At 31.8% G+C, this 7,586-nt stretch overlaps 1 pseudogene; it reads right to left on the bottom strand.

Moving 5' to 3' along the window:
- Nucleotides 1-568: 568 nt before the first annotated feature.
- LOC149224785 (ubiquitin-activating enzyme E1 1-like) lies at nucleotides 569-5,848 on the bottom strand (annotated as a pseudogene).
- Nucleotides 5,849-7,586: the final 1,738 nt, after the last annotated feature.

Below are 7,586 nucleotides of genomic sequence, written 5' to 3'. Positions count from 1 at the left end.
GAGCATAGATGCCCCTTGGTCACGGTTTCTCAAGCTGCAGGTCAAGCTTAGAGAAACTTAATTTTTTTATGATCCCTTGGTAACTTTGAGAGCATAGATGCCCCTTGGTCACAGTTTCTCAAGCTGTAGGTCAAGCCTAGAGAAACTTAATTTTTTTTATTTTATTTTGGTGATAATGGTTGAAATTAATATGATTAAAATAATTTTAATTATTTTATCATGGTGATTTTTATCTTTATTATATTTTTAATTATTTAATTACGTTGTAAGGTGTTCCCTTTGAGAAAGACTTTTCCATGTGTCACTTTGGACCACTTTGCACATTCAGATTGGATGTTAAACGATTGAAAAAAAAACAACCATTAAATTAATAATTAATTAATAGTTAATAATAATTTCAAATTAATAATAGTTAATAACTAACATAAAATTTAACTACTTAAAACTCATTTTAAGTATTTTCCTTCTATATGTTAATATTGAAAGAGAAATAACAAAAAATCAGAAAGAAAAACAAACAAACATAAACAAAAACAAAAACAAAAACAAAAACACACCAGAAAATCGGTTATGGGAACCAGTATGATAGAAAGAGAGCATTTATATTACGATGCTTCCCCAAACAGCCAGCGAGCCATGTTGGCACCGGAGCTGGCGTAGAGAGCACCCAAAATGGGGAAGACGAAGATGGATATGAAACGTATTCAAAACCGTAGCGGCGTGTCAAGTTACTTTCTCGAAACGCGAGAATGGATTGCTAACAAAAGGCATTCCGAATTTTTTTTTATGTTTTAAAATTGTTTTAGGTATTGATAGGTGTTTTTTGAAATAGCCAAATGTTGGGTGCAACATAACAGTGATTTGGAAATATTTGTTTACGTTTAAAAATTGTGATTTGGAAATATTTGTTTACGTTTAAAAATTGTTTTAGGTATTAATAGGTGGAAATAGGAAAAAATGAGATAAATTTTGTAAAAGTGAAATCACTTGCTCAAGAAAATTAGTGTTAGTTAAAGGAAAATTACTTGCATTTAAGTTTATAACAGTTAAAATTGTGAGTAGAAATATAATAATCTTAATTTTTCATAAAAAAGTTTTATTTTCTATTTAAATATTTTAATAAATCTTTGGATATTTTATTTTATGATTTTTAGTAAGTAAATATTTTTAATATTTAGTATAATAGTAGAATTTTTTTGGGCAAGTAATGACTTGTTATTTATTATATTTTTAAAGTTGTTTGTTTTTTATAATAGTGTTTAGGACACAAAAGTGATGGTTGATATGTGCATGGAATTACAAAATTGAAAAAATAAATTTGTTTAAAATAAAATATTTTCATTATTATGTTTTTAAAGTTGTTTGTTTTTTAAAATAGTGTTTGGGAGACAAAAGTGATGGTTGATATGTGCATGGAATTACAAAATTGAAAAGAAAAAAAAAATTGTTAAAAAAAAAAATTCATTATATATTTTCTTTTAAAAGACTTTGTATTAAAGAGAAAACCTTAAATCTTATGAGTACTAAATCAAGAATAATGATTTTGAAGTTTAAAAAGGAAATATCGAAAGTAAAATATCATATATAAGATAGTATAATAAGTCCCTCAACAACTATATTAGGTTTACCATCATGAACAACATTATTAATCTTCCCATCTTCAAACTATAAAGGAAAATTAGTGCTTAGGAGGGGGTCATCGTCTTATTTATTTTTGTACATGCAGTCCAATAAGAACCATAAGAAATTTTTTGATAACTTATCTGGCTCCCTTTTGTGAATTCTTTTAATTATCTATATTTAAGATAGTATAATAAGTCCCTCAACAACTATATTAGGTTTACCATCATGAACAATGTTATTAATCTTCCCATCTTCAAACTATAAAGGAAAATTAGTGCTTAGGAGGGGGTCATCGTCTTATTTATTTTTACATGCAGTCCAATAAGAACCATAATAAATTGTTTGATAACTTATTTGGCTCCCTATTGTGATTTCTTTTAATTATCTACATTTTTCAACACACACACACAAACAAGAACAATGAAATCAAATCCATGCTTTTGTGCCACAATAGACCATTCATGCACTCAAGTACCAACCTTCACTCACCAACACCTTGCTAATTCTTTTTTCTAGTGCTAACAAGGTTATGCCTAATTGTTGGTCCTTGATCCTATGCCTAATTTAAATGAATAAAATGGTTTCAAACATATAACATCCTTCAAATGAAGAGGGACTTAAAATGAAGGGAAAGATTTATCTAGAAATAAGATTGTATTTATAATAATCCATGTTTCTCATGACACCACACATGGAAAATATCTATCATTTTTGTAAAAAAAGTCTTCCATACATTACTTGAAGAATTCAAGGAAGGAAGAGCCATCCTATTTTCCACGCATTTTCCTATACGAAAATCCCTTTGCACTTGAAAAAGGACCTTCCCTTAATGAATATTTAATACATTCACCATCAAGCCTAAACAACATAGGAGACAATAAATTTTCATGATTTGTAGCTAACCTATAATATACTATGAAAATTAAGTGACAAAATTAATCTAATAACGTAGAGACAAATATGGAAACGCCATAATTAACACATACATTCATGGTGGACATTAATCATCTTTATCCTAACAATTGAAGAGAATGCAAAGGGGATTAATAATAATGATTGAGGTCTTATTCTTTCTAATACATATTTTATTAATAATGAGTAGAACCCTATTGTGAATGTAAAAACATTAATCATCTTTATCTTAACATTTGAAGAGAATGCAAAGGGGATTAATAATAATGATTGAGATCTTATTCTTTCTAATACATATTTTATTAATAATGAGTAGAACCCTATTGTGAATGTAAAAATATTAATCATCTTTATCTTAACAATTGAAGAGAATGCGAAGCAGATTAATAATAATGATTGAGATCTTATTATTTCTAATACATATTTTATTAATAATGAGTAAAACCCTATTGTGAATGTAAAACACAATTATATTTTTAATGCAAGCTCCATATTAATAACGACCTATGTGTTTTTTCTAGACATATATTATCACTTATTTTTGTAATTTTTAATTTATTTTTTCGTGCATTCTAATTGAGTTTTTGAGATTAATGGTTTAATTATTATTGTATAAAAAACAATTTTAATAGTTTTTAAGAATTTTAACAAATTGATTGTTATTCAACTATGATACTTTCTTAATAAACAAAAAAGGATTTGATATTTTGTTGTAAAATAATTTACATACATAAGGCTTAAAATTATCAATATTGTTTATATGTTATGTTATTAATTTTCATCCCAATTGTTGTTGAAAAGAGATTTCCCATATGAATTTAAAAGGTCATTAAATATAGTTGTAAGCAATATCCCATGTAATTGTGCAACTCTGGTCTAAGAAGAGTTTTTCCAGTTTGTGTAGAAAATGGTGGTTATATTGGCTTTATTATCTCATGCATAGTACTCATAAGAAGTATGACACTGAAGGTAGTAAGAAGTATGGCCTTGAGTTTTCTTCCAATGGATAGTGTTGAATTGAAATATTGTATTTAAGGGAGGAGAAGTTGTGTAATTAGTAGAGGATAATAGGGATCACTAATGAGGAAAGTTAGAGAATACATTTTCAAACTTAATATGATTCATGTGAAAGCCAGAAGGTATATTTTGAACACCATGTTGCAATGTGGTGATTAATTTGTCAATCAGTTCAACATCATCATCATCATCATCATACAATGTAGAAGAAGGGTTCACTTCTGTAGCTTTCTCATTTGTGGCAATCTTCACCCCTTCTTTTGGCTTGAAAACTGGAATATGCACTTTATCAACCACATGCACCAATCTTCTTGAATTTGGATTTGAAGTCTAATCGGGAATGGGAATGCCATATGTATTAGCTTTTAAAATGGAGGTTGTAAGAATCAGGGACATGTGATTGGGATCGTGGGAAGAAAAGTGGAGGGGATTTGGGAAACACTTGGGAGAAGACTATAATGGTGCACCTACTCTTATAGTTTCGTCCTCACGAAAGTTGAGAGTAAGTTGCTAAAAGCGGAGGGCTTTGGGAAACACTTGGGAGAGGAATAGAATGGTGCACCTTCTCTTGTATTTTCATCCTCATGGAAGTTGACAGTAAGTTGCTTCACATGATTTGAAAATAAATCCTCAAACCTAAATCCTCAAATGAGTTAGTGATTTGCAAATCTAGTTTACTAAAATTTGATATTTTTGTAAATAGTAAATTGTGTTAACATTTGTTGCAATGAAAGATGGAAATGAAAAGTATATAATAATTGAAAGGGAAAGGAAGGGAAAATGGAAGGGGATATAATGCACTGCGTAAACCCCTAATACTTAGATTTAATTACTTACTTGATTCTAGCCCAAGAGACGCAATCTTTAAATGTTAGATATTTGTGTGTAACCAAACAATTGACATTAGAATCTAGAAGTTATCGGGCCTTAGTATCCCCTGCGAACTTGAATTTTTCTATGTATTCTTCTACTTTTAAAAGAAAAGTGTATGCCTTAGTTTACTAAAATTTGATATTTTTGTAAATAGTAAATTGTGTTAACATTTGTTGCAATGAAAGATGGAAATGAAAAGTATATAATAATCGAAAGGGAAGGGAAGGGAAAATGGAAGGGGATATAATGCACTGCGTAAACCCCTAATACTTAGATTTAATTACTTACTTGATTCTAGCCCAAAAGACGCAATCTTTAAATGTTAGATATTTGTGTGTAACCAAACAATTGACATGAGAATCTAGAAGTTATCAGGCCTTAGTATCCCCTGCGAACTTGAATTTTTCTATGTATTCTTCTACTTTTAAAAGAAAAGTGTATGCCTTAGTTGGAGTTTTATCTAAGGGATCTTCAAATTCAGACCTTTCCCATGTGAGACAGTGGCGAATATGACATGGAAATGAATGAAGTGTGCACATGGGTGCCTTCTTTTTAGGGGGATCTCGTGATGCTCCATAGTTCTCAGTCAAGTGAGGGATAACCATTTGGGTGTTGCACTTGGTTCCCAGTGTTCCAAACTAGCAATGGCTTCTAGAAGTAAACACACCTTGAATCTACATACAACATGGCAATGACATTGTCTATAGTATTCAAAATAACATCAACCTCACCAATCTAGAAGGAATCGCCATAAACATTTTCGGTATCTGGGCTCACACGATTCTCCATTGCTTGAACCTGCAAATTTTGGTTGATTGCATTGGTTGTTGATGGTGCCACTCTTAACATTGCCTACCCAATATTAGAATCCCTAAAGAGGAAATGTCTACTAATATTTCTCTTCTCAATAACGTTATCATCTGTTATAGTTTTCTTTCCCTGGATCCCATGAGGATAAGTTCTTTAGAAGCTCACATCCCAAAGCACCATCCCCACAACAAAGAATTTTGCATGTTCCAACTTTTTATGCACCTTTTTTCCAAATATAGAAATATGAGCATCATAAAGACTATTCAAACGTCTCACATCCTCTGGCCCAAGGGGTTATATAGGAAGAGATTCCAATGAATCGAAATAGAAGAACTACACAAGTAGGAATATAGAAATCAATATTAGACAATAAATAATTGAATGCTCTTCTACCTTTCCCTTCCTTGCCTATATAAAAGGGTACACTTCCTTTGATATTTAAGAGAAATGCATAAAAAGAGTAAGTAGGGTGCCAAAGAAATAAAACTTGCAAAAGTGGATGAAACTTGCCATAACAAGATTTCACAACCTCCTGCCCAGCGATTCCACCAAACATAGCTTCCATGAGTCCACCAAACATAGCTTCCATGAGTCCACCAAACATAGCTTCCATGGGATTCAACACTTGATGGGAACCACTTGCAAAATGTTTGAATACATTTACAAAAAAATTTGATGCAAGAAAAAATATAATTTATATGATTTCTCATAATAGTACATAAATAACAAACTAGCAGAAGACTACTAGTCTCTTCAAGAAACAATGGAGGAAAGAGAATTGGGACAATTAGGCATGTAAAACAATATCAACAACGAAATCCTTCCTTGAAGACTTATATGCAAAGGTTTACTCTCACATGATTATTTGCCACAACACCTTTTGGAAGATATTTCAACAATTATTGGGTTGTCAACTTCATTTCTCTACTTCCTTTCATTTGCAAATGAATAAATGGGTAGACAAAAGTAATAAATTGTAGTCTGGTACAAGGCCTATGTGTTTCTACACCAAAAATAAATAGTGGGATTCTTCTTTCCATGCACATTTATAATCAGGTTGTTATGGTTACTAGTGGTTGGCCCTTACATGCTACCCATCTCTCTTCCTCTAGTTGTCTCCCATCACCAACACAAGAAGCAGCATAAGGCATCATTCTTTTTTTAGAAATTCGCTTGCATCCATTCCCAAGTATTTGATGATCTTCACACCCCCCTAGGCTTGCTATAAATCACTCCAGGACAAAAACCAAACATTTAGACCTAAGTAATAAATTGCAGCCTATTACAAGCCCTTTGTGTTCACTACACCAAAAATAAACAGTGCAATTCTTATGTGCATGTCCTACAACACAATTATAATCAAGTTGTTATGCTTACTAGTGGTTGGCCCCATACAATATTCCCAAGTCTCTTCCTCTTGTTATCTCCCATCACCAGCACAAGAAGCAGCACAAGCATCACATGGCATCCTCCTTTGTTTATAAATTGGATTGCATCCATTCCCAAGTATCTAATGCTTTTCACACTCCCTCTCCTGGCTACAAATAACTCCATAATAGACATCAACTGTCTATACAATTTTACATAGGTGACTGAATCTAATTTTATCTAGATAAATTGTGCCTTAAGGGGAAGTAACATCATAAACTCAAGTGCATCTATTATAGTCCCTATACTATTCTAGTGTAGGTTGGTATGAATACATGTCATTTAGTTTTTTCTTGTTAGCATTGCCTCTACAATATGGATAATGTTAATCGTCTCAAGCCCTATGAACCTCCTATTTTGGAAGAGGAAGTTCACATTTCCCACCCACCTGATAAAATTCTAGATTTTCAGCAGTTGTTGGAGGAAGACACACTACTAGACCTATAGCAGCAGACTATGATGTATCTTGTTGGGCACCAGAGCCAACTACCTTCTTAGGAAAAACGGTTGTCCCATGTTTCTTTTGAACATAGCTTCCCACCCCTTGTTGAGAAGGTGGGGTCATTTTTGCTAAAACAATGAAGAACTATTGTGCCACATCTAGGAATCATTTTTAGCTAGTCTTAATAGTTAGTTGTAGGATAATAAAGGCATGGTTAATCTTGAGCACTATGCATTTTCGGTTTATATTATTTCTTAGTTAAAGTTGACTTTGTCAAAACTAATCAGATCTCATCTTAAGTAAAATCTTATAAAAGGAATTTGCTCAGAAGCATAAGATACAAATGTTTTGGGAATCAATATTCTTGTGCATTTTATGTTTGCAAGTTTCCGTCTTCAGCATTTGAGTGTTATGTCTTATCAATCAGCCAACCATCTGATGAAGACGAAGGGAGGCAGATCGAGTGGTCTAGTAGTTTGCA

Source organism: Pinus tabuliformis, chromosome Q (assembly GCF_031772625.1).
Source record: "Pinus tabuliformis cultivar Carrire ecotype Pingquan chromosome Q, CPIR1, whole genome shotgun sequence".
NCBI classification, from domain to species: Eukaryota; Viridiplantae; Streptophyta; class Pinopsida; order Pinales; family Pinaceae; genus Pinus; species Pinus tabuliformis.
The sequence above is the reverse complement of the archived record's forward strand: the minus strand, read 5'-3'. Positions and strand labels throughout refer to the sequence as shown.